At 38.4% G+C, this 27,839-nt stretch overlaps 2 long non-coding RNA genes across 3 annotated transcripts in view; both read left to right on the forward strand.

Moving 5' to 3' along the window:
* The window catches only part of LOC116273645, a 60,414-nt gene extending 45,763 nt beyond the window's left edge, over positions 1-14,651 (forward strand). For both annotated transcript variants that reach the window (XR_004181947.1, XR_004181948.1), the window contains exon 3: positions 14,570-14,651. This is a non-coding gene — a long non-coding RNA (uncharacterized LOC116273645). The remainder of the gene's footprint in view (positions 1-14,569) is intronic.
* A 97-nt stretch (positions 14,652-14,748) lies between these two features.
* Positions 14,749-23,342, forward strand: LOC116273644. Its single transcript, XR_004181946.1, has 2 exons — positions 14,749-15,019; positions 23,076-23,342. It is a non-coding gene; the product is annotated as an uncharacterized LOC116273644 (long non-coding RNA).
* The last annotated feature ends 4,497 nt before the right edge of the window (positions 23,343-27,839 follow it).

Consider the following 27,839-nt stretch of genomic DNA (forward strand, 5'->3'; position numbering starts at 1 on the left):
CCAGGGATGAAGTGAACCTGATCGTGGTGGATAAGCTTTTTGATTTGCTGCTGGATTCAGTTTGCCAGTATTTTATGGAGGATTTTTCATCAATTTTCATCAGGGATATTGGTCTAAAATTCCCTTTTTTTTTTGTTGTGTCTCTGCCAGGCTTTGGTATCAGGATGATGATGGCCTCATAAAATCAGTTAGGGAGGATTCCCTCTTTTTCTATTGATTAGAATAGTTTTAGAAGATATAGTACCATCTCCTTTTTGTACCTCTGGTAGAATTTGGCTGTGAATCTATCTGGTCCTGGACTTTTCTTGGTTGGTAGGCTATTAATTACTGCCTCAATTTTAGAGCCCATTATTGGTCTATTCAGGGATTCAGCTTCTTCCTGGTTTAGTCTTGGGAGGGTGTATGTGTCCAGGAATTTATCCATTTCTTCTAGATTTTCTAGGTTTATTTGCATAGAGGTGTTTATAGTATTCTCTGATGGTAGTTTGTATTTCTGTGGGATTGGTGGTGATATCCCCTTTATCATTTTTATTGTGTCTATATGGTTCTTCTCTCTTTTCTTCTTTATTAGTCTTGCTGGCAGTCTATCTATTTTGTTGATCTTTTCAAAAAACCCAGCTCTTGGATTCATTGATTTTTTGAAGGGTTTTTTGTGTCTCCATCTCCTTCAGTTTTGCTCTGATCTTAGACATTTCTTGCCTTCCGCTAGCTTTTGAATGTGTTTGCTCTTGCTTCTCTAGTTCTTTTAATTGTTATGTTAGGGTGTCAATTTTAGATCTTTCTTACTTTCCCTTGTGGGCGTTTAGTGCTATAAATTTCCCTGTACACACTGCTGTAAATATGTCTCAGAGATTCTGGTATGTTGTGTCTTTTTTCTCATTTGTTTCAAAGAACATATTTATTTCTGCCTTCATTTTGTTATTTACCCAATAGTTATTCAGGAGCAGGTTGTTCAGTTTCCATGTAATTGTGTGGTTTTGAGTGAGTTTCTTAATCCTGAGTTCTAATTTGATTGCACTGTGGTCTGAGAGACAGTTTGTTATGATTTCTGTTCTTTTACAATTGCTGAGGAGTGCTTTACTTCTAACTATGTGGTCAGTTTTGGAATAAGTGCGATGTGGTGCTGAGAAGAATGTATATTCTGTTGATTTGGTGTGGAGCATTCTGTAGACGTCTATTAGGTCCTCTCAGTGCAGAGCTGAGTTCAAGTCCTGGATATCCTTGTTAAGTTTCTGTCTCATTGGTCTGTCTAATGTTGACAGTGGGGTGTTAAAGTCTCCCATTATTATTGTGTGGGAGTCTAAGTATCTTTTTAGGTCTCTCAGGACTTGCTTTATGAATCTGGGTGCTCCTGTATTGGGTGGGTATGTATTTAGGATAGTTAGCTCTTCTTGTTGAATTGATCCCTTTACCATTATGTAATGGCCTTCTTTGTCTCTTTTGATCTTTGTTGGTTTAAAGTCTGTTTTATCAGAGACTAGGATTGCAACCCCTACTTTTTTTTGTTTCCCATTTGCTTGGTAGATCTTCCTCCATCCCTTTATTTGAGCCTATGTGTGTCTTTGCATGTGAGATGGGTCTCCTGAATACAGCACACTGATGAGTCTTGACTCTTTATCCAATTTGCCAGTCTGTGTCTTTTAATTGGGGCATTTAGTCCATTTACATTTAAGGTTAATATTGTTATGTGTGAATTTGATCTTGTCATGATGATGTTAGCTGGTTATTTTGCTTTTTAGTTGATGCAGTTTCTTTCTAGCATCAATGGTCTTTACAATTTGGCATGTTTTTGCAGTGGCTGGTACTGGTTGTTCATTTCCAGGTTTAGTGCTTCCTTCAGGAGCTCTTGTAAGGCAGGCCTGGTGGCAACAAAATCTCTCAGCATTTGCTTGTCTGTAAAGGATTTTATTTCTCCTTCACTTATGAAGCTTAGTTTGGCTAGATATGAAATTCTGGGTTGAAAATTCTTTTCTTTAAGAATGGTGAATATTGGCCCCCACTCTCTTCTGGCTTGTAGAGTTTCTGCGGAGACATCCACTGTTAGTCTGATGGACTTCCCTTTGTGGGTAACCTGACCCGTCTCTCTGGCTGCCCTCAACAGTTTTTCCTTCATTTCAACCTTGGTGAATCTGATAATTATGTGTCTTGGGGCTGCTCTTTCGAGGAGTATCTTTGTGACGTTCTCTGTGTTTCCTGAATGTGAAAGTTGACATGTCTTGCTAGGTTGGGGAAGTTCTGGATAATATCCTGAAGAGTGTTTTCCAACTTGGTTCTGTTCTCCCCATCATTTTCAGGTACACCAATCAAACGTAGATTTGGTCTTTTCACATAGTCCCATATTTCTTGGAGGTTTTATTTGTTTCTTTTTGCTCTTTTGTCTCTAAACTTCTCTTCTCACTTCATTTCATTAATTTGATCTTCAGTCACTGATACCCTTTCTTCCACTTGATCAAATCAGCTACTGAAGCTTGTGTATGAGTCATGTAGTTCTTGTGCCATGGTTTTCAGCTCCATCAGGTCCTTTAAGGTCTTCTCTACACTGTTCATTCTAGTTAGCCATTTGTCTAGTCTTTTTTCAAGGATTTTATCTTCCTTATGATGGGCTCAAACACCCTCCTTTAGCTCGGAGAAGTTTTTTATTACCAATCTTCTGAAGCCGCCTTCTGTCAACTCGTCAAGGTCATTCTCTGTCCAGCTTTGTTCTGTTGCTGGTGAGGAGTTGTGATCCTTTGAAGGAGAAGAGGTGCTCTGGTTTTTAGAATTTTCAGCTTTTCTGCTCTGGTTTCTCCCCATCTTTGTGGTTTTATCTACCTTTGGTCTTGATGATGGTGACCTACAGATGGGGTTTTGGTGTGGATGCCCTTTTCGTTGATGTTGATGTTATTCCTTTCTGTTGTTTGTTAGTTTTCCTTCTAACAGTCAGGCCCCTCAGCTGCAGGTCTGTTGGAGTTTGCTGGAGGTCCACTCCAGACCCTGTTTGCCTGGGTATCACCAGCGAAGGCTGCAGAACAGCAAATATTGCAGAACAGCAAATGTTGCTGCTTGATCCTTTCTCTGGAAGCTTCATCTCAGAGGGGCACCCAACTGTATGAGGTGTCAGTCAGCCCCTACTAGAAGGTGTCTCCCAGTTAGGCTACTCGGGGGTCAGGGACCCACTTGAGTTGGCAGTCTGTCTGTTCTCAGAGCTCAAACACCATTCAAGCCCATTTTCATAATAGATAAAACTGATATTAATAAATGCTTTATCTGCATATAAATGAATATTCCTAGGAGGAGAGTTTTATTTATTTTAAATTTTCATTTTTTCAATAATTTAAGCTTATTTTAGATTTGTGGGTACATGTATAGGTTTGTCACATGGGTCTGTTGCATGATGCTGAGGTTTGGGATATGAATGATCTCATCACACAGGTAATGAGCATAGTACTATACTCATAGTACTATGCCAAATTGTTAGTTTTTCCACTGTTACCTGCCTCTAGTAGTCTGCAGTGTCTACTGTTGACATCTTTATGTCCATGAGTACCCAGTGTTCAGCTCCCACTTATAAATGAGAACATGTAGTATTTGGTTTTTGTTCCTGCATTAATTCACTTAAGATAATTATCTCCAGTTGCATCCATGTTCTGCAAAGGACATGATTTCCTTTTTTTTTATGGCTGCATACTACTCCATGGTATATATGTAGCACATTTTCTTTATCCAGTCAACTGTTAAACGGTACCTGGGTTGATTCCCTATCTTTGCTATTGTGAATAGTGCTGCGATGAACATAAGTGTATGTGTCTTTTTGGTAGACTGATTTATTTTCTTTTGAATATATACCTAGTAATGGGATTGCTGGGTCAAATGGTAGTTCTGTTTTAAGTTCTTTGAGAAATCTAGAAAGATAATTTTAGATGGCATTAAGGAAAGTGACAGTGATAATTGCATTATGTCAATGATACCTTCTTGACCACTGAATCTGGCCCTGTCCCAAGCCAACCAATTCTCTTTTTCTTTTTAAGATGGTTTAAGATATTCTGTTACAACCAAGTAGTGTGCTGAATGAAACACAATAGAAAGAGTTTGAATTATTTAGGAGTATACATTTTTTTTTTAGTATAACATTGACAGCAGATATTAACATGTAAGTAATGAATGTACTAAGAATCATGGCATAAATAATAATCCTTTATAGCTTCATAACTCCATAGTTTATAGAATGCTTTCACATAGTCTGTTCACAGTTGCTATATAAGATGGGCAGTGATTGTCAGTCTCAACTGAAGACACAGCTTCATCCAGAAACTTCTTCAAAGTCAATGAAAGTAATGTGAACAGTCATTATCAAAACCCAGCTCATCTTCCTCCTAACACTTCCATTAGTTCCTAATGACCTTTTGCTAGAGACTTCATGAATCAATGGTTCTAGGTTGCTATGAACATCTAACAAAAGATACAAGTAAATAATATGTATTAAGAATAATTAAATTGTGTATGTCTATGTTTCAGTGTAAGGTGAACAATACAGAAAAACTTATCTGATAATCTAGACAACATTCATGTACAGCTGCCATTTTTTAAAAACCTGGCAAAAACTTCCAAAAGAAAATATTATTAGTCCTTTTAAAGAAGTGCTTAACTAGCAGTATTTAGCTTTGATCTCATGATCCAAAGTAAACTCAACAACTTTTCTCAAAGAACCAAGACTTTTAAATTAAATCATTGGCTTCCAAAATCTTGGCTGAGAAATCTGACATGGTAAACTATCTTCTGCTCCATTTATCTAATGTGAAGAGATGAAGGTCCAGGATGAAACCTGGCAGGATTTGAACCCAAAGTTCCGGGAAGTCTAAATGAGCCCAAGATTATGTTTGGCAGAGAATCGTTCCCCCTGGCAGGGAAAACACACAGCTTTAAGCCTGTTGATACTGACAACGCTTTTTAAGATAAGGGATTAAAATGCTCCCTAAAAGCAGAAACTCTTGGTGTCTGCCTTAATGCAACAGGTAGATAATTCCAAAACACTTCTGAAAAAGGTCTTTGTTTGGGATACTCTCCCTGGAAAGGAACAAGGAGCTTATTTATCTGTGACCGAAAAAGAAAAGAAAAGGGCAAGCAAGCAACTTCTTTCCTTCTTTAATAAGAGTGAGGTCCAGGGAGAGAGACAATCTCACACTACTCTGAGAAACAGTTAAAAGCAGGCAATTTTCTCCTCCCTCAGGCTCTGTGGTTAGGTGGTTAGAGTCTGAACCGAGGAGAAAGACTAGCAGGTTCTGTTCACAGCTTAGATAATCATTTCCTGTTTGTCCTTAGGCAGATTGCCTCATCAGTTTCAGGAGGCTTGATTAAGAGTGTCTCAATTTACCCATCTAAAATAATAGCTGTTTCATCAGGGATATTGTGGGGTTTAATTAAAGCCTGTGAAGGGTACTGAGATCCTCAGATAAGACTCTCTGTGTAAACACTAAATAATGTATGTCTGCCTATACACAGGTATAAGCTAGGCCTGCAAAATTGAATTTATCTGACAAAATATTTTTTCATCCCATCGACATGCCTCACACTAGTTTTGTTGCCCCAGACTTAGAACAAAAATTCCTTCAGGTCAGTATTCTCCAAGAATTGCCAAATGCTTAGATAAGGTGCCTTGGTAAAGCTTAAGTGTCCTGGCCAACTTTAGGTTACCTGCCTTCTTATAATGTTTTTCAAACCTCAGGTATTTGTTTCACAATTTCATAGATTTTACTATTTCTGCTTACCACCTGTACCATTGTTTAATATTTTCCAAATGGGATACTTATTTGCCTTAAAATGCCTTAAAAAGTTTATTTAGGGCAAAAATTTCACATAACTATTGTTCACAGAAAACGAGTGTTTTCTAATAGCAAAGACATAGAATCAACCAAATGTCCATCAGTGGTAGACTGTATAAAGAAATTGTGGTACATGTACAACACGGATTACTATGCAACCATATAAAAAGAACAAGATCATGTCCTTTGCAGGAACATAAATGGAGCTGGAGGTCACTATTATTAGCAAACTAACGCATGAACAGAAAACCAAATACCACATGTTCTCGCTTATAAGTGGGAGCTAAATGATTAGAACGCATGGACATAAAGAGAGGAACAACAGACATTGGGGCCAACTTGAGAGTAGAGGGTGCGAGGAAGGAGAAGATCAGAAAAAATAACTATTAAGTACTAGGCTTAGTACCCAGGTGACAAAATAATCTGTAAAACAAACCCCTGTGACAGAAGTTTACCTATTTAACAAACCTACACATGTACCCCTGAATCTAAAATAAAAGTTAACGAAAAGAAAACAAGTGTTTTCTAATATACATTAAGTACATACCTATTCAAAATTTTAAAAGTTTATTCATGTTACTTAAAAATTTTTATCTTGCATATCAATAGTTTATGCATATCATATTTTGATGAAGTAAAAAGTAAAAATCATTCAAAATTGTGTATAATCTCCAGATGATTTATACTTTATATATATAATACATTTTGATGCTATTCTTTTTGGCAGCTTTATCAATGAGCTATTGCAGTTTAACAAACTATAGAAGCTTAGAATAATAATCATTTATTATTCTTTAAGGGTCTGTGGGTTGGCTGGGCAATTCTGCTGTTCTGAGCCAGGTTTGACTGATCTTGGCTGGCCTTGGTCATGTGTCTGTGATCAGCTGGCAGACTGGCTGAGGCTGGCTGGTTTATGATGGCCTCAGTCACATACCTGGTGATTGTCCAGCTCTTGTCTTAGGGCAATGCAGTGACTGGATCACACGTCATTCGTTTTTCAATAGACTATGCTAGATGTTCCCAGATACGATTTAGGGTTCTAAAAGAAAGCAGAAGTTGCAAGGCCTCTGGAGGACTAGGTTTGGAAGGAGAACCACCTAGCCTCTCCTACATTTTACTGGCTAAACAAAATTACAGTGCCAATTCAGAGTGGTTATGATGGGGTCCAAAACTCATTAGGGTTCCATATTCCTCCTAGGTTTCCACCAAGCCATCCCTAGGCTGCGGTCCTCATCCTCATGGTCCAAGTAGCTGCTGGAGTTCAAGCCATTACATGCTGAGTTTGACCTGCAGGAGGCTGAGGGAGGCTGGATAATGGTCCCTCAAGGCCTCCATGTCCTAAGTTTTACAACCTGTGAATGTTATCTTACATGGCAAAAGGAGTTTTGCAGATGTGATTAAATTAAGGATCTTCAAATTGAGAGTTTATCCTTAATTACACAGGCAAGCATAATGCAACTACAAGTGTCCTTGTAAGAGGGAGGGAGAGGGAGAATTGATTGTAGCAGAGACAGTAGGCAACATGATGAGCAAAGTAAGATACGACACTGTTGGCTTTGAAAATGGAGAAAGGAGACGAGTAATGCAGCTCTAGAAACTGGAAAACGCAAGGAAATGAATTCCTCTCTAGAGTCTCCAAAGGGAGGATGTCCTGCTGACACTTTGATTTCAGCCCAGCGAAACTAATTTTGGACTTCTGGACTCTAGAACTGTAAAATAATAAATCTATGTTGTTTTAAACCACCAAGTTTGTGGTGATTTGTTGTAGCAGCCACAGGAAACTAAAGCAGAGGCTCACTAGATGTTCCATATAATACTTCCACTTTAACTCATTGGTCAAAATTTGGTTACATGGCTACATATAGCTATATAGCTGCAAGGGTGCCTGGGAAAGGCTTTTTTTTTTTTTTTTTTTCTGGATGCCATTAGTGCCTACTAAAGAAGAAGTGAATGATGTTGGAAAACAACTCATCATGTCTGCCACAGATGGAGAGATAGTACTCAAAGTAAATTCAATATATACTGAACATTTAACAAATGTCAGGTATGTTCTGGGTTCTGGTTATATACAGGTGAACAATACAGGCAAAATTCCTGCTCTCATTAGTTCATATTCTAGAGAGGGAAGACAGAAAATGAACAAAGCTATAAATATATAATATAAAATGGTGATCTATGCTAATAAAGAAATAAAGCAGGGGCTGAGTATAGAGTTGGGAGATTCATGACTATTTTGGAAAGGATTTTACAAAAGAATATGAGAAGCATCCTGTCATAAGATAATAGGGTGTAGCAGGCCAGGTGGTCAACTGGATAGAAACTGCTGTGCCTAAAGGTATTTGAAATCAAACTTAGAATCTGCTTCCAAAATGACAATGTGAGGAGCTCTGTGACTCTCGGCTCAGTGGAACAACCATAATTGATAAAAATTATTTTTAAAATAATTTCTCTGAAAATTATTATAATGGCATACAACAGATGATAAAATAGTTATTTTTAATAATCAACTAAATCTTATTAAGAACAGTGAGCATCTGTAGCATTTGAGTCATGACACACTCTCTCCCTATCCTCCCTCCCCTGCCCCACAGTTCAATGTGGCAAAAACTCCATTCCAAACAGATGTGGCCAAGAAGATAGGGTGCCCTCCTCTCTAAGCTTGAAGTCAAGGGGTGTAGAATCTTCCCTGGAGAGGCAGGTTTTAGCATTTCTGATTCTCCTATGCTCTGTCTTACGGAGGCTAAATTCCAGGCAAATATGAATGAGAGGTTGGGGGATTCCCTTTCTCTACTCAGACCCCAATCACAGGGCAGAGGCTCTACTCAGTTACAGCAAGCTGCGAATACTATAGCTCAGATGACACTCACCCCAGATCTCTCATAGGTAGAGGTTTTATGCCAGCTGCCAGCAGAGGCTAGTCCAGAACACCAGAGGCTGCTTCCCTTACTCAGTGTCCTTCTCATAAAGCAGGAGTGTCTCTTCAAGAGAAATGAGCCACCGTTCCCAACCCCAGCTCCACAGAATAGGTACAGATGTTTTGCCAAAGGGGGTAGGCATAAGAACAGAGTTCTGAAGTCTTCCTCGTAGGAACTGACTTTATTTGGAAGAAAGTGTGGGAAAGAAAGTTCAAGCCTAAGGGTGATCTCAAAACCTTGGAGATTTTTAGTGGTAAGGAGGCTGGTTGCAACATGAGAGCAACAAACTAAACCATAGAGCAACTAGTTTATTGAAGAGAACCAGGGAAAAAGCTAAGAAGAGACTTACTTGGGTCAGAACAAACCTCAAAGACTGGATTTAAAGCCTACCCTTGCAAAGGGGCCTGAATTTATTTGCATCAGACTATGGGGCACTTTATGCTCTAGGACATTGCCAAGAAATAATAGAGCAATAAATCAGCAATTAGTGGAGCCTAACAGCTGGGTGTGATACCAACAGAAGCAGACAGCTTAACAGAAAGTTCAGAAAAAGAGACAGTGAAAGAGAGCCCTACTAAAAACACTGTCATCCCTGTTTAACTGTGGGCATGCCCAAGCTTCTTAGTAAAGAGCAACAAAGTTGACAAGCCTCTGGCAAGTCTGATGAAGAAAAAAAAGAGAGAGACAGAAGACACTGATGGCTAAATTAAAGATCGGAGGAGCGGTTATTACCACTAACTTCACAGAATAAAAATGATTACAGACGTATATTATGAACAATGGTATGTCAGCAATTTAGGTAACCCAGATGAAATAGACAAATTCCTAGAAATATACAAAGTACCAAAACTACTCAAGAAGAGATAGGAGAGCTGATTAGATCCATAAAACACAAAGAGATTGAGTTCAGGAGTAACAAAGTTCCCACAAAAAAAGGTCCAGAACCAGATGAATTCACTGGTGAATTTTACCAAAACTTAAAACATTGATATCAATTATTCACCAAATTCTCCCAAAATATAGACGAGAAAGGAACATTTCCCAGATCAGTCTATGAGGGTAGTATTACTCTGATACTAAAATCTGACAAAGACATCACAAGAAAACTACAGACCAATACTTCTTACGAATATAGACACAAAATATTCAACCAAATACTAGCAAACTGAATTCAGTAATATATAAAAGGGGTTATATTCCATAACAATGTGAGATTTATCCCAGGAATGCAAGTTTGGATTGACATCTAAAAATCAATTAATATAATATACTATATCAGTAGAATCAAGAACAAAAAATATATAAGCAATTTCATAGATTTAGAAAAAGTATTTGACAAAATTCCAAATCCCTTCATGACAAAAGCAATAAGAATAGAAGGATATTTCCTCAACCTGACTAAGGGCATGTACAAAAACTCCACAACAATTTATTTATTTATTTATTTGTTTATTTATTTATTTAGACAGAGAATCTTACTCTGTTGCCCATGCTGGAGTGCAATGGTGTGATCTCAGCTCACTGCAACCTCTGCCCCCCAGGTTCAAGCAATTCTCCTGTGTCAGCCACCCAAGTAGCTGGGATTACAGGCATGCACCACCGTGCCTGGCTATTTTTTCTATTTTTAGTAGAGATGGGGTTTCATCATGTTGGCCAGGCTGGTCTCAAACTCCTGACCTCAAGTGATCTGCCCACCTTGGCCTCCAAAAGTGCTGGGATTATAGGCGTGAGCCACCATGCCCAGCTGCTAACAATATATTTAAAAGTAAAACATGGGAAGCTTGCCCCGTAAGATCAGAAACAAGACAAGAATATCCACTTATGCTATCTCAACCTTATACTTGAGGTTCTAGTCAGGGATATTAGGCAAGAAAAAGAAATAAAAGACATTCAAATTAAAAAGAAAAAGTGAAACTACTTGTATTAGCAGATGACATGATCTTGTATATAGAAAACTCTAAAGAAACTATTAAAACTAATAAATGAGTTCAGCAAGCTTGCAAGACACAGATCAATATGCAAAAATCAACTGTATCCGCACACTGTAGCAGTGAATAAACTGAAAATGACATTAACAGATTAAGTCCATTTACAATAGCATCAAAAGAGTAAAATATTAAGAAATAAATTTGTGAAAGAAGGACAAAACTTATACTCTGAAAAGCTATAAAACACTGTTGAAAGAAATTACAGATAACCTAAATAAATGGAAAGTGATCCCATGTTCATGGATTGAATTACTTAATATTGTTAAGATGTCATTACTTCCCAAAATGATTCATAGATTCAATGCAATGCTTTTCAAGATCCAAAGTAGATTTTTTTTTTGCAGACATTGACAAGGTGATCCTAATGTTTATATAAAAATTCATGGGATTCAGAATAGCTAAAACAAGCTAGAAAAAAATTAGAAAAGTGTTAGTGTACTCACATCAATTTTAAAACTTGTTACAATACCAGTAATCAAGACAGTCTGGTACTGGCATAGGGATAAACATATAGATGAGTGGAGTTGAAATGAGAGTCTGGCAATAACCCCCGACATTTATAGTCAACCGATTTTCTACAAAGGCATCAGAAGAATTAAATGGTAGTAAGAATGATCTTTTCAACAAACGATATTGGGAAACTTGATGTCTGCCTGCAAAAGAATTAAGTTAGCGCTTTCCCTCACATCTGACACAAAAAATAACTCAAAATAGGTCACGGATCTAAAGGTAAGAGTTAAAACTATAAAACTCTTAGAATAAAATAATCTTTGTAACTTTGCTAAGCAATGGATTCTTAGGTGTGACACCAAAAGCACAAGCAACAACAACAAAATAAATAACTTGGACTTAATCATGATTAAAAGCTGTTTCACTTAAAGGACACCATTAAGCAAGTAAAAAGACAACCCACAAAATGGGAGAAAATATTTGCAAGTCATATCTCTGATAAGTGACTTGTGCCTAGATCATATACAGAGCTCTTACAACTCAACAATAAAATGACAACCCAATTAAACAATGGGTAAAGATGTGAATAGACATTTCTCTAAAAAAGATGTACAAATTGTCAATAAGCACATGCAAGGATGCTCAACATTATTAGTTATCAGAAAATGCAAATGAAAATTATAAAGAGCTATCAGTTAACACCCATTAAGATGGGTATAATAAAAATTACAAATAATAACGTGTTGATGATGATGTGGAGAAATCAGGATTCGCATACACTACTAAAGGGACTTTAATATTTTGAAGCTGCTTTGAAAAGTAGTCTGGCTGTATCTCAAAAGTTTAAACTTAGAGTTACTATATGATCTAACAATTCCACTCCGAGATGTATACCCAAGAGTAATGCAAACATATTCACACAAAAAGTTGTATACATATAAATGTTTATAGCAGCATCATTCATAATGGCCAAAAAGTGGGGGAGAAACATCCAACAATTGAAGAAAGGGCAAATAAAATGTGGTATATCCATATGATGGAATATTATTAGGCCATTAAAAATGATAACATGTTACAGCATAGATAAACCTTGAAAACATGCTGTTAAATAAAAGAAACCAGTCAAAAATGCCCACACATTATAAGATTTCATTTATGGAAAATATCCAGATAGGCAAATATATAGAGACAGAAATTAGATTAGTCATTTCCTAGGCCTGTGGGATTTAGTTAAGGTAGATGGGGAGTGACTATTCACTGGCACAGAGTTTCTTTTGGGGGTGATTAAAAGGTTCTAAAATGGACTGTAGTGATGGTTACACAACCTTGTACATATACTAAAAACCATTGAGTTTTACACTTTGTAAAAGGGTGAATTGTATCATATGTGAATTACATGTAAGTTTATATATATAAGAGAATATGCTAGCCAAAATAAAACTAAATGAACTACAATAACAAAAAACACATCTGGGGTTATATTCAGCCCATGCATAACCAAATTGTGGTACCTAAGATAGAGTCTTTATAGGATCCCCTTCAACTTCAGGATGTTCATTTTATGACAGAAAATCATGACCTAGGAATAAGAAGAATTAATATTTGGTACACAAGATGAAGAAGAGATTATAATTATTCAGCTGACTAGCCTTAAAGGAAAACAAGGAATAAAAGCTATGCATAATTGACCAAGCAGAGGAAAAGAAAGTTGGCTTCTAATCCCAAACTTAAAACAACATGGTCTGAAGACTAAAATTTTCTCCATGGCTGAGAACACCTGATCTTATCTTATAGACAGAGGCAGGGAAGGGGAGTTTCTCGGGGAAGGCAAGCAGTTCTCTGTAGCTAGTCAGGTGTCCTAAGTGGAGAAAAGTACAGATCTGTTCATCATTCATAGATTTGGGTCACTCTTTCCATTACAAAATAAAGAATCCCTGGGCTAAAAGTGCCAGTAAGCTCCACACCTGCTCATCCCAGCAGGGAGGGAGGCTACAAAGGTGGAGTGGACGGATCATGAGGTCAGGAGTTCAAGACCAACCTGGCTAACACTGACCTTGCTTCTACAAAAGCTAAAAAATACAAAAAAATCCAGCTTGGTGAGGTGGATCGCGCAAATCCAAGCAGCAGCTCAGGAGGCTAGAGGCAGAGTTGGGCCAGGGCAGAGGGGTTGCAGTGGAAGCCGGGGATCATCCGCTTTCTACGCTCGGCAGGTGGATTGCATCTCAAAAGAAAAAAGAAAAAAAAAAAAAAAGAAATAAGATGATGGTTCTTATGATTCAGCGATTGCCTATAATAACCATTAATACCATAGAAGCGGTTGCGTCTGAACCTCATTTTCCTTGTCTATAAAAGAAGGCAATCATTGCTATTCTGAAAACTTTTGGGAGGATTAAATAAATATGGTTATTAAGTGCCTGACATATTAATTTCCACCTAATTCACTAGCATGGATCCAAATCTACCATCCTGTTCTATATTGTCATTTCTCTTTTTTAAAAAATTCACTATGTATGGTCTTTCTATATTCTAGGGGAAGCCTAATTAGTTATCAGCATAAGAGTATGTGATTTAGCAAATAGTGTTATTTCACCTAAGGGAGAAAGAAGAATTCTCTATCACCACCACTACTACTACCAAATAGCACCAACCTGCTGGATTTCTTTCTTTTCTTTCTTTCTTTTTTTTTTTTTTTTTTTTTTTTGAGATGGAGTTTTACTCTGTCACCCAGGCTGGAATGCAGCAGTGCAATCTTGGCTCACTGCAACCTCTGCGTCCCAGGTTCAAGCGATTCTCCTACCTCAGCCTCCCGAGTAGCTGGGATTACAGGTGCCCACCATCACGCTTGGCTAATTTTTGTAGTTTTGGTAGAGATGGGGTTTCAACCTGTTGGCAAGACTGGTCTCAAACTCCTGACCTCAGGTGACCCACCTGCCTTAGTCTCCCAAAGTGCTGGGATTACAGGCGTGAGCCACCGCACCTCTGGATTTCAAAATAAATTGGGATAAAGGACAGAAAATGATTTCCCTGAGCAAAATAAAACTCAGCTTTGAACCTGTAAGTTTCCTAAAGAATAATCTGGTATAAAATCCTGTGCATGCAACCAAATGCTGCAAAGGAGAAGTACAAGGTGTTGCTGGAGAATATAGAGCAGGATGACCTAACTTTGCCCACTGGGGTCTTAAAGGAGCTGTATCACCATTTCTGCTTCCCCACCGCTCCCCACCGAATGGTTTGAAACTGGCCTTTTTGAAGCTGGTCTTTTAAACAATCATTTGCTGTCTTTAAAAAGTTTTAAATGGCTGTCTCAGTAAAAGTGAAATCAATATTCTTTCAGCCCTGGCTTTTAGCAGATAATGTCTCCCCATAAATCATGAGCATAATGACACTGGAATAATTCATCATCTCATTACATTTACAGATGATGCGCCACATTGTTCTGAGGCGAAGGTTATCTTCCCTGCCTGGGACTCCATCCAGAAACAAATAAAAGACCAAGGAACCTGATTATTTCATGGTCCGTTTATAGAAGTTGTTGTGGATCAGTTTTCCGTCTGTCAGCTACTTTTTCTTTACAGTCCTTCTGTGAACTCACTGCAGGAATATATCCTTCTAGCTCAAGACTTTCAATAACCTTTAAAACTTTATTGTTGAAGAGGCACTTGTCTAGGATGAAGATGTTCTGTGGGCTTCTTTTTATATCAGTGCCAGATCTAAGGTCATTAGTGAAACAGTCAAGGATTTATTGAGCAGCTACTATTTGTCAGGTTATGGCACTGGATGCTGACATGTTCTGTTCTCATTGAATGTACCATTACGGGGGAAGATGATCAAGAACTCTTTACAAATAATCATACCATCATTGCTAGTGGTAAGTACTGGGAAAGGGAGACAAAGGGTGCTGTTAATAAAAGAACCTCCTAATTGAACTGATGGGGCATGAATTATAGAAGGCAGCTCTAAAGTGATACTTAAGGTAAGAACTAAACATCAGGTATATCATATCTGTGGACTCAATACTTGATGAAGGACTGGATGAATGAACAAAAGCAACAACAGAGAAGCAAGGGAATGGAAAAATAGTTCAGATAATGGCTCTTAACGTTAAGGACTGATTCTTTACCCAGTCAAAAAGAGCTGAATTGGTAACTGTCAATTAAGATTTGTGTAGACCTGTGGCATTATCCCTTTAGTACAAAACCTTACTATTTATACAGACTGCTGAAGTCCTAGTTTGGGTAAGTGCTTCAGAAGTAAACAGACTTGAGTGTAAATTTCAGTTACCATATTTGGTTAATTCCATTGAAGCTTTTAGTGATAATTTCTGAATCTCAACTTCTTCAACTGTATAATAGGGATAATAAGACCTCTTAAGGTTGCTGTGAAGATTAAAAGAGAATATGTGTACCAATGCAGGAAGATACAGGGATTAAGAAGCTACACTGGGTTTTCTAGCAAGTTTTGTTTGAATCCCTGCTGGGCCACTACCTGGCCATGTAACCTCAGCAAACAACTATTGTTTAACATAACATATATGTTCCATAAACTCACTGCATTATGCTAAATTGGGCAGTACAAAGCACAAGGCTTATGAGGAAAATGGGGCTCAGGGCACAGCACAAAACAACTTTTTCAGTGACATGTTAAAAAAAAAGATAGAAACCTAATGTTAAAAGAAAAACTTTAGATAATTAAATTTAGTAGAGTTTATTTCAGCAAAGAATGATTCATGAATTGGGAAGCCCCCAAAATTTGACTTAAATAATTTTACTAGAGAATGAGTGTTACTTCTTGGTGAACAAGGGATTTGACTTGTTGCACAGGAGAGCTTGAGAGAGCTTCATGCAGCAATGTGGGCAGTCAGTATTTACAGACAGAGTAAGGAAGTGAGGTATAACAATAGCTTGATTGGTTACAGTTCAGTAGTTTGCCTTATTTGACATGTTCTAATCATTTGGCAGCCTGTGATTGACTGAAGCTCAGCTGCTATGATTGGCTGAGACTCAGCCATTAGTTACAAGAATATACTTGTAAGTTAGGTTGCATTTTGATACATACAGACTCAAGATATGGAGATAGCTTTAGGCCAAATTTAATTTAACACTAAAGAAACAGTAGACAACTTTACACTTGATAAATAGCTAAAAAACAATAACAAATACAACAATATATAAATATGGCACTCCACCTGGAAAAAGACCTAGGGTTTGCCTATGGAAGTGGGGTGGAAAGGGTTGCAACTTGCAAGCTACTGTGAAGTGGCAGGAGCTGGTTATCTGGAATCCTAGGGAAAGTTGTAGCACCAGATGAGGATGGTGTGGCTCACAACACGCATCAACCGTGTTGGAGCAAACATGCGTTGTAGCAGAACCTGATGTGCTTATCGTTGCTCTGCCTCAGTTCTCTCATCTGTAAATAAAAATGATCATGGCACCTGCCTTGTAGGGTTGTTCTAATCGTGATTACACTAGATAGTTCCAGGTAAAGTGTTTAGCACTGGGCCTGGCATATAGGTTTGGTGTATTTCCCCTGGGCATTTATGATTTCATATTATGTTAAATTTGACTTAAAGAATTTTCCTAGAGGGCTGCGTGTGATGGTTCATACCTGTAATCCCAGCACTTCAGGAGGCTGAGGCAGGCGGATTACTTGAGGTCAGGAGTTTGAGACCAGCCTGGCCAACATGGTGAAACCTGTCTCTGCTAAAAATACAAAATTTAGTTGGATGTGGTGGCAGGTGCCTGTAGTTGCAGCTACTCAGAAGGCTGAGGCAGGAGAGAATCTCTTGAACCCAGGAGGTGGAGGTTGCAGTGAGCTGAGATCGCGCCACTGTACTCCAGCCTGAGTGACAGGCGAGACTCTGTCTCAAAAAATTTTTTTTCTTTTTACTAGAGGATAAGTGTTACTTCTTGGTGAGCAAGGAATTCAACTTGTTGCGCAGAGCCTGACAAAGGCTCACAAACCTACACAGTCATGATACCTATGCAGGGTCTCCTACTCCTTTTTCTCAAACGGGCCTGACAGGGGAGGCTGAAGACCATTTCTTCCTGAGGAGGAGGCAGGGAGAAGAAATGGCAGCCATGGCTCCCTAGACTCAAGGAAGAGACGAGGACCATAGGTAAGTGTTTCCAGTCCACCAAGAGAGTAGTCCTGTATTAGCCATCGCCTCTGTTCTAGCTGTTCCTGTGCATGGTGCTGGAGTTAAGTCATATAACCTCCCATTAGCTGTAATCCACTTCTTGGTGACTCTCCAAACTGAACCTGAATTCCAGAGGTTTCCCTATCAGTTATCACAGTTGGCCCAGCCTGCCCTGAAACCCAGAGAAGTAATTTCATCTTTCATCTGTCCTCCTTCCTGAGTGTCTGCAGACAACTGGCTAAGAACAGATATGAGGGGGCCAGGGCATGACTCACATGGTTTGTTTGGCTGAGCTAGAGAACAAAGGAGACCGGCTTGCGTGAGGAACATGAGAGTTGTTTGCAGGACACTCCTGAGGCATCAGTGCAGGCGGCTGTGTGAGCTTCCCTGGTGTGGTTTGCTTCCAGCTAAATCTCCTACAAGCTCCTGAGTCATATACTCCTGAGTCTGTATGTTTCTTCTCCATGGGTGTCTACTCCCACCTGTGTGCTTGGAGGGTACAGTGCTGCCTCCTCCTTAGCCTCCATCCCTGGAATGCCTTCTGTTATAGGAGAGACCCCACTCTCCTTCTAAGAGTGACCTTAACCCCTGCACGTCCATTGCCACCTTCTATTGTCACTCCTGGCTCTGAATTCATCCCTTATGCCCTTACCAATATCCCCTTGACACTTCATCCTATATGTCTCTGGGACCCCAAGTTCTTTGATCATTGTCTTTTATTGTACCCCCACCTCCTATCACTCAACTAAGAATGGAAGGGTGGTGCGGTTAAGAGCATAGGCTTTGGAGGCAGACAAATCTAGGCAGGAATTCTGCCTCTTCTGCTTATAAGGGGAAAGATAGTTCACTTCTCTAAGAATTAGCTTTCTTATCTGCAAAATGGGAATAGTAGTGCCTGCCTCCTTGGGGTTTCTGAGGATTAAATAAGTAATGTCTGTGAAATTCACAGAAAGCACCTGACAGATTAAATACTCTATTAATGTAGCTGTTGTTATTATTAAGATGCTTAACTTCTTATGAACAGTGGCAGTGGCATTGCAGAGCTAAATCCACACAGTAGGAAATTTACAACTATTTATCCAATGAATGAATTATCACTCATCATTAATGTTGAGTGTTCAGTTCATATATTTTTATATGAATGATGCATTCATTCCATACATTTTTAACAGACCATACCTACATTTGTCTTTTATTTTTTATTTTTTAATTTCAATAAATTTATGGGGTACAAGTACAATTCTGTTACTTGCACAGATTGCGTAGTGGTGAAATCAACACTTTTATAAAGGGTATCCATCACTCAAATAACTTACATTGTATTCATTAAATAATTTTTCATCATCCACTCCCTCACCCTTCTGAGTCTCCATTGCCTATCATTCCACATTCTACATCTATGTGTACACATTATATATGTATGTACACACATATGCATACATATACATGCATATATATTGGTGTGAGCAACACCAATAGGCACTCTGAATGAGAATGGGTGTAAATTTGTACAGTGAGAATTACATCTAGGTGGAGAAATGACTTGGAAGCTTGAGTTACAGTCTGGATTGCTCCACATTTACATTTTCATATATCCTAGAAGTATGAAACCCATTTCCTCAAACTTTAAGCTTTATTAACTCAACCTTGGTCCACAAGTGCCTCCATAGAACTGTGTAGATAGAAAATACTAAAAAGACTTCTTTCAAGGACTTTTCTGTTGATTTGGGAGAATAAGGCATGTTCATACGGCTTTTAAATATCAGTATGGGTTAGCAGATAATTAGTTGTTGATATGAACCCTAGAAATAATCAACGTAATGGGAATTCAGAAGTAGGAGAGTTCTGGTCCAGCTAGCAGGCGAAAGGCAGGCCATGTTGAAGGTGAGAGACTATATGAGCTCCATAAAGGATAAAGGGTGTATCTGGGAAGAAAGTGAGACTAGGGCATCCCTTGTGGGGACCACAGCACAAATTCTGTGGGAAAGCATTGGAGAGTGTTGACTTGATATTTCCATCAGACATTGGTTCTCAAAGGGAATATGACTATCAGAAGGCTTTTCAGAAATCTTTGGGAATGATTTAGGTTGTCACAACTGGGGAGACACTACTGTCATTTAATGAGTCGAGTCTGGAAGTTGCAGACATCCTACAATATGTGAAGTAGACATAGAAATGGTAAATTTTCCTGAGTCCTGGATAACTTTCAGATGTCCTGCTGGACATTTATGTGGTTAAAAACCTGCATATATTTATTTTATGTATAACCGAGGCTACATGATTGATAGAGATAGATATAGATAGATAATGCTTTAGTATTATTACATTTTCCAGGACTGCAACTACAGAGGATAGGTTATAGTTGACTACCTTCAGAGTTTTACCAAGCATTGTTCACCATTTCAGAATATCATATCACCAATCAACAATGATGGCACCACTCATGGAAATTTCACTGTAACAGTTGGTTTGAGTTTGTAGCTGTCAGACTCACGGTAATTCTATGCAAGTATATATGATTGTCCTTAGTTCTTATTTCAAACTGTCAAATGGAAAGTGAAAGAATGAACAATATTCTGTGAGTATTCTAACTTTTTAAAAATCCACAATGATTTTATATAAATGGATGCACAGATCAGTATGTCTTCTAGTGTAATCATGCCTGAGCACTTATATTTTAAAATATGTTATTTTATTATAAGTTAATTTTCTCTATTTCTCCTCTATCTCGTAGTGAAGTCATCATGTTAATATTTTTGAAACTGTTGGTTGTGTTGTCAAATATTCATAATAGAAAGGAGATGTAGGGCTTGATAAGCAATAAAAACTCCTGGATTAAGAAATCAAATCTGAGAATTACAAGGACATATTTGCTTAATTTCACTGTAGTGGGGGCTGGGATGGGCATGGAGTGGGGTCAACCTTTGTTTAGCTTTACATCTTTCTCCATAGTGCCAAGGTAACTGGTTTGCTCAAATACATCAATTTTTAGTGATTTATTTTAGCAAGAGGTAGATATGCCTTTATACTTTTTCCATATTTAAATTATTTATATCTGATATGGATGTTTATGGAATAATGGACATGGCCAAGGAAATGGTTGTTGTATGGCTTCTTTATCAGCGTCTTCAATGCATCAAAATGCTTTCCTTCTGTTTAAATACCATAGCTGCAGAAGGGTCTCCACTGAGAAGGATTATCTGAATAAGCCATTTTTGTGATAAGAACACACCCCAACAGCCTTTCCCCCTGTTCAGCTTATGTAGTTAAGCTCTACAGAGAAGTTTCTCTTTTTTCTTTTTACAAACTAAGCAATGCTTTTCCCCTGACAGATGGCTGAGGCTTTCCAGAACTCCATGCTTCTCCAGAAACTATCCCTCAGGCAAGTCTTAGGTCCACTTAAACCAAACTTTGGCAAGAGGGAGAAATCTCACGTTTCCTCAAAGAGAAAATCAAATGGCAAGGCATGGGAATAAAGTCTCCAGCAGCTGGAGCTAGAAATTGTTCATAATTATGGCGAGAGATTTGGTGTCAGGGTAAATCCTAAGCCTGGTTTCCCAATATTTGAGGATGGCAGGATGTATCACAGGGTCTTGTAAGATTCTACCAGGAGAAAATAAACGTGTTGCTTTCACTTATGAAACAAGTATATTTTATATGTCACTTTAATAAACCAGAGAATGAAGTCATAAAATCAATAGTGATCGGTTACAGAAACACGAGCTGCATAGTGCTGGTTAGGTGTTTAACAAAAAGATCATGTAGACCCAGGCTCAAAGATCCCCCAGTCATTGTTTAAGATGGGTTTCCATGTTGAGGGCTAAATAACCAGGAAACAGCAAATGTAGTGCTCATTTCATGTTGAGATTGCAGCCAGATGCCATCATTACTGTTCTTAGGCCTGACATACCCATTAAGGAGAGGTTGTTTAGACCCCAAATGGTATGCTAAATAAATAAAGCTTATTGGTGGTGAGGATGCAGTTTTGATTGCTCTGAAAATTAGACATTTTCGCTGAGAAAATGCTTTTTGTAATGTGATACACTCAATAATTTTGATCTAAGAATCATTTCAGGATGGTTGCCTGCTGCTGAGTACACCAAATATGCTGACATTGGTTTGGGTTTTGGTTTTCTAGGAAGTTGTTTTGGCATCAGGTAGACATTGGCTAAAACTGTCAACTGGGCAATATTCAACAGCATGGTCATGTTTAAGAGCTTGGGCTTTGCAGGCTAATAGATTTGGGTTTAAAACCCCAGACTCTACTCATGAGCTAGGGGTCTTCTGGGAAGTTACTATAAAAGCAACAACAATAACAACATTGTATTATGAACAATTTTAAACATAGACAAGATTAGAGAAAACAACTCAGTGATCCCCTGTGTACCCATCACTCGCTTCAAAAATTGTCAATATTTGGAGCAAGTTATCTAACCATGTTCTCATCAGTAAAATGGAATTCATAATAATTCTCACATTCAAGAGTTCATGTAGTGATTATAAAAGCAATAGTATATATATATGACCTTTAAGCACAGAGGCTGGAATATAATAAGTGCTCTCAAAAGTTTATTCCATTTTGAACTAGGAATACCTTTGGTTTAAAGACACAGCAACCTATGCTGAATGAAAAGTAGGATCTTTGTGGTTTTACTGGCCTTTAGAATTTCACAAAGAATATAGCCCCTTAGCATAAAATGATCAGATCTTATATTTAAAAAATAACCCCCCACATAGTACAGGGATCTGATGCTGAGCTAGCCAAGGCTGTGTCTCAGCAAAAATTCCAAATGACCCATGAAAGGCAAAAATTTCCTTAAAGAAGATGATACTGTCCTCGAAAAAAAAAAAAAAAAAATCATTGCAATAAAACAAAAAGTTTGTGGCTAGAAAATCTTACCCCAATGAAGGAATACCCTTTCTGCTCAGGTCTGCAGGCTACCAGTGCTATAGATGACCTCAGAGTGAATAGCAGTTCTGCCATCTGCCATTCCCTTTTGGCTGTTCTCAGAGGCCTTTATGGCAGTGAGGGAGAGCATTCTTTTGGTGCGAGAAATAGTTACTGCTCTTGGGTTAGACTGAGAAAGTTTTGCTGAGCTTCAGGATCCAGAGTGAGTAATTTACAGAAAGCGCTCAAGGGTCTATTAGACGGGGTTCCCCTGCCAGGAGAGGTGTCGGGGAAGACTAGTTTTCTAGGACGAAAACTGAGCTGCTTTGCCGAGCACACCAAAAAAGGGGGTGCTGGGGGGGGAGAAATGTAGTTTTAACCTTGATTTGTAGCAATTATTATGACCTTCAAAGAGTCATTTGTTAGGGCAAATAAGGATATAGAATTTTAAAAATCCACAAATTGGGTTACTTATTTTGGAGCCAAAGCAAGTTAATTTTAAAATGGGATCAGCACCATAGAATAAATACTTTTAGGTCTTATCCTGCCATTTATACTGGTGTGACCTTAATCTATCCTATCTTCAGTTTCCTTGTCTCAAAAATGGAGATTATAATAGTCTCCCTACGCTGAGGTTTTTGCCAGGGAGAAAGAGATAACATAGGTAAATACATGTGCATTGCTTTTAAATACTAGGTAAAGACTCATATCATCATCATCACAATCATCATCATGGTCATCATTAGTATTACTATTTTGGTGAGTTGATCAATGATGCTACTGGATGGAGAACTTTTTCTGAATGGCATTTCTCTTGCTGTTGGCTTGGACATAGGCAGGTAAACTCAATGTGGAAATTTTTATGCAGTAATTATTTTTTTTTCTTCTACCAAATTGCAGAGAATCCATACATGTAAGTACTGTCTGCTAACTGATTCCACCACTGGAGCTCCATGGAATCCATACAAAGCACACCTCTTCTCTTCTCCTTGGCATCCAATTTGATGGCTCTACATCTGCTTTCGACAATGAGTCAAGGCTGTATCTGGCAAGATGGAAGTTCAAAATCAACAACAAAATCTATTTATTTTGGTTTTGATGCTAGCCCTGGGCCTTTTACTAAGTATTCAGAACAGATTTAATGAATGAAAAAATGAATGAATGGTATACATTTCCATTGTCTATTCTGCTTCTTTTGCCTAGGGAATTGGGTTAGGCCATGATTTCCTTGTTGTTTTTTTCATGTTTGTTTTATCTGCACAACCCTAAATGAAACCGACTAGTTCCATTCATGTATTTCTCTCTTGTTTTATGAGCACCTAATTTCTTATTTTTATTTAAACAGAAGTTAAATAGTAAAAACTTTGGAGTATTTAATTTTACTTAATTAAATTTTTTTTAAAAAAAAAATAAACATTTACCTGAAAGGAGTATTGCATTTTGAAAAGCAACTTCAACAAATCCCTTTTTGGATGAGTACAATAATGGTTGAAGAGGGCATAATTCATGATGAATTAATTTGAAAGTATAACAGATTTAAAAGTTTTTTAAAAGGGCTAGTATAGAAAAGCCCAAACAAATTATTCAGGATTTTTGGATGTTATTTAGAGAACACACTTTCTTGTATGATTGTTTCTTATTTTTCTCCTTTGTGGTTGCTTGAGTACCACTATAGTGACTCTGTTACAATGGAATTATTTAACACAAAGTATGCTAAGCAGTTAATACTTTACAATTATATTTTAAGGTATGTATTGTTATGCTTTTTAAACCATAAATTTAAAAATAAGGCTCAGAGATGTTGAATATCTTATCCAACGTTGCACCAGTGGAAAGTTACAAGTCCAAGGTTTGTGTCCTGATTTAACAGGCTCTGAATTCCAGATTCTAAATTTGCTGTTGAGCAGAAAGTGATTTGCACTAGAAAAGTAAATTGATTTCCTATGTAGGCAGACTTCTCACATAAGTAAAGGACTTGTGAGATCTTTAACTTTACATTGCCTATACATTACACTGGTCTAGTCAGTAAATAGTCCCATGATTGCCCATTCTCCAAAGTTAAGTGACCAGTTAGAGAAATAAGATCAGGACCTGCAGCCTCATATTCTTGAGATCTCCTTTAGCGACAAATCAGAGATGATATCTTTCTTGTTAAGAGAAGGTAAATTTTTGCAACTATTCTGTGTGTTGAAACAAATAAAAATAGATAAATTATAATATTTAGGAAAAATATTCATAGGCCATAATTCAAATTAGAGTTGCAGGAAGAGTAAGTGGGAGGTAAAAAAAAAAAAAAAAAAGGACAGTGAACTTCTGATTCATTTGGCAGTGAATAAGGAGGGAAAATAACGTGTTTGGGCTATAACTGGGAAGGAAGGATATTGAAAATAATACTAAGTGAGGGTTGGAGATTAAACACTTTCTTTCCCCAATGTTAATGGTGGCCTACTCCCAACTTCTCCTCTCCCCCTTCACCAAATTACTTCTCACCATGGTTACCTCCACATTCCTAAATCCAACAGACATTCTTTAGTCTTCATCTTAGTTGGCATCCGAGCATCACTGGTACTATTGCCTACTGTATCTTCCCTTTCTCTGATTTCTGGGCACAATTCTCTCTGTTTTTTTTCCTAGTGTTCCTTGTCCTTCTTTGTAGGTTCTTCTTCTTTTGCCCAGCCATTAGTTGTTGGAGGTCCTAGGCCCTCTCTTCTTATTCTGATTTCTCTACCCAGTGATCTCATCCACCCCTGTGGTTTTCAAGTTGCATATATACTCAGATGACTCATGGTTTTATCTCCAGTCTTGATCTTGCCCTTAACTCCAGACCCATATATCAACTGTCTACTTACCATCTTTTGAATGCCTTGAAGGTACCTCACATTCAGCATGTCCAAGACTGAGCTCATGATCTTCTCTCCCAGGCCTGGTCCTCTTCCAGGGTCTCTCTCGCTGAACAACACCACTGTTCTGTTTACTTGTGCATGCAGAAGCCAAACAGCTAATCTCTCCCTTAACCCCCTTATTCATCACCAAGTTCTACTGACTGACTTCACTGACTAAATCTCTCTTGAATCCCATCTACCTCTGTCTACCTCTTTGGTCATTACCTTAGGCCACGCCACAATGATGTCTTTTCTGAACACTGCAACTTACCCTTGGACTGATCTACCTGCATCCACCCTGGCCTCTCTACCATCTTGTCTCTACCCTGCATTTTCAAAATGTAAATTGCATCGTGTCACTCCCAAGCTTAGAATCCTTTCATTATTTTTCATTCTTCTTAGGACACAGTCAGAAATCTGCCCCATAACTCACCAGGTGCTACCTAGTCTAGGGGAGTGGTTCTCAAAGTGTAGTCTTAGAATACATCAGCATCACCCAGTAGTGTGCTTTGAAATTCAACATCTTATGTCTCACTTTAGATCTGCTGAGTCAGAAACTCTGGGGAAGGGGTCCAACAGATTGTGTTTTCACAAGCCCTCCAAGTGATTCTGATGTATATACTCAAGTCTGAAAACCACTGCTCTAGGGCCCACCTACCTTTCTGGCTATATACAGCCTCTTGCTTTCACCATTCCAGCCTCTCATAGCTTGCTTTTATTCCCTCATCAAGCATATGTTTCCTCTTACCACAGGGCCTTTGCACAACTCTTCCTTTTTCCTTGAGCACTTCTCCCTCTTCTCCTTCCCTAGTTAATGTCTACTCCTCCCTCAAGTCTCAGCTCAATACAGCTGCCTCGGACCAATTTCTCCTAATGATATATATTGCTCCTTTATAATACTTAAAACAGCTGTGTATTTGTCATTTTTGTGTGGTTATTGATTAACATCTATCTCCCCTACTATACTATAAACACTAAAAGAATTGAGATGGTATGTATTTTTGCTTATTATCTGCACTATTTAGTTCTAGGATAGTAATAGTACATACTCAGATATTTGTTGAATGAATGAATGAATGAACTTTCCCTTATAGTCTCTGCATACTGTTTGAGAGCACAGGCATATTGGAATCCTCATGGGCAGCTCCCAGTCCCCTCATTTTATAAAATGGAGATACCTACCTCATAGACTGGTTGAGGCAATTATATGAGGTAATACATAAACAAAACCTAGCACAGGACTGGGCACACAAGTCCTTCATAAATCTTAGCTCTGATCATTATTATTGTTATACTCTATTATTATTATTTCAGTTTCCATACTCTCCCTCAATTGTAATGGTTGAGTGTGGTTGGAACCAAACAGTATAATTCTTGGTAAATATGTACATTTTAAAATTATGAGATGAAAATAAATGGTTGTGCATTTTCTCCATTTTTTAAAAAAATTGTGTATCACCCAATGTATTTGTCCCAGAAAGTTCTTGTTAGCCCTGTCACTGGTTTCTAATGCCATTCATTTATTAATTCAGCAAATAATTAGGGAATACCATGATGTATTGTGCTGGATTCTAGGGATGCAGTTATGACCAAGATAGGCATGGATCCACATGGAGTTCACAGTCAAGTGGAGAATAAGATATTAATAGTGCAGTGGGGAAATACTTCACCACAGTGCCACTGAAAATGATAAAGACAAGTACAAGGTCCTATGTGTTTGTGAAACTGGAGGACCAATAGGCAAAGTGGGGATTTTCCACCTTGGGGCCACCTTTGGCTTTCAGGTAGAAGCCGCCTGACATAAACCAAACTAACTGGTGTTCATGGCAGCATGTTATGCAAACCAAATAGGTGAAATTGATGCATTTCTCCCAATCTGAATCAAACTGGTCTCAATATGTGTTAATTCGGTGTGTTCCTATGAGCAAGGTTTCCATGAAAACCAGCTAAAAGGGGAACACAGCTGGGAGCAGTGGCTCACACCTTTTATTAGTCCATTTTCATGCTACTGATAAAGACATACCTGAGATTGGGTAATTTATAAAGAAAAATAGGTTTAATGGACTCACAATTACACATGGCTGGGGAGGCCTCAATCACGGCAGAAGGTGAAAGGCACATCTTACATGGTGGCAGGCAAGAGAGAAGTGAGGCAAAAGGGGTTTCCCCTTATAAAGCCTTCAGATCTTGTGAGACTTACTACCACGTGAACACTATGGGGGAAACTGCCCCCATGAATCAAGTATCTCCCATGGAGTCCCTCCCACAACACATGGGAATTATGGGAGCTACAATTCAAGATGAGATTTGGGTGGGGACACAGCCAAACCATATCATGCCTGTAATCCGAGCACTTTGAGAAGCCAAGGCAAGTGGATTACTTGAGCTCAGGAGTTTAGGCCTGGGAAAGGAGAAACCCTGTCTCTACAAAAAAAATTACAAAAATTAGCTAGGCATGGTGGCACACACCTGCAGTCCCAGCTATTTGGAAGGCTGAGGTGGGAGGATTGTTTGAGCCCAAGAGGTTGAGACTGCAGTGAGCTATGATTGTGTTACTACACTCCAGCCTGGGTGACCAAACAAGACCCTGTCTCAAAAAAAAAAAAAAAAAAAAAGGGAAGTGGGGAGCAATATAAGGGAAAAGCCAGGTGGGAAGCCTGCATTATTAAAATGCCTCCCAGTTGCTTTCTATGCACACTTAGCATTTGAAAACTATTCCTTTCTAGGCCCTCTGCCTGATTTCCCTTTGGCTGGCTCTGATTTCTTTACCACTCTGAACACC

Source organism: Papio anubis, chromosome 2, assembly GCF_008728515.1.
Source record: "Papio anubis isolate 15944 chromosome 2, Panubis1.0, whole genome shotgun sequence".
In the NCBI taxonomy this organism is placed as follows: Eukaryota; Metazoa; Chordata; class Mammalia; order Primates; family Cercopithecidae; genus Papio; species Papio anubis.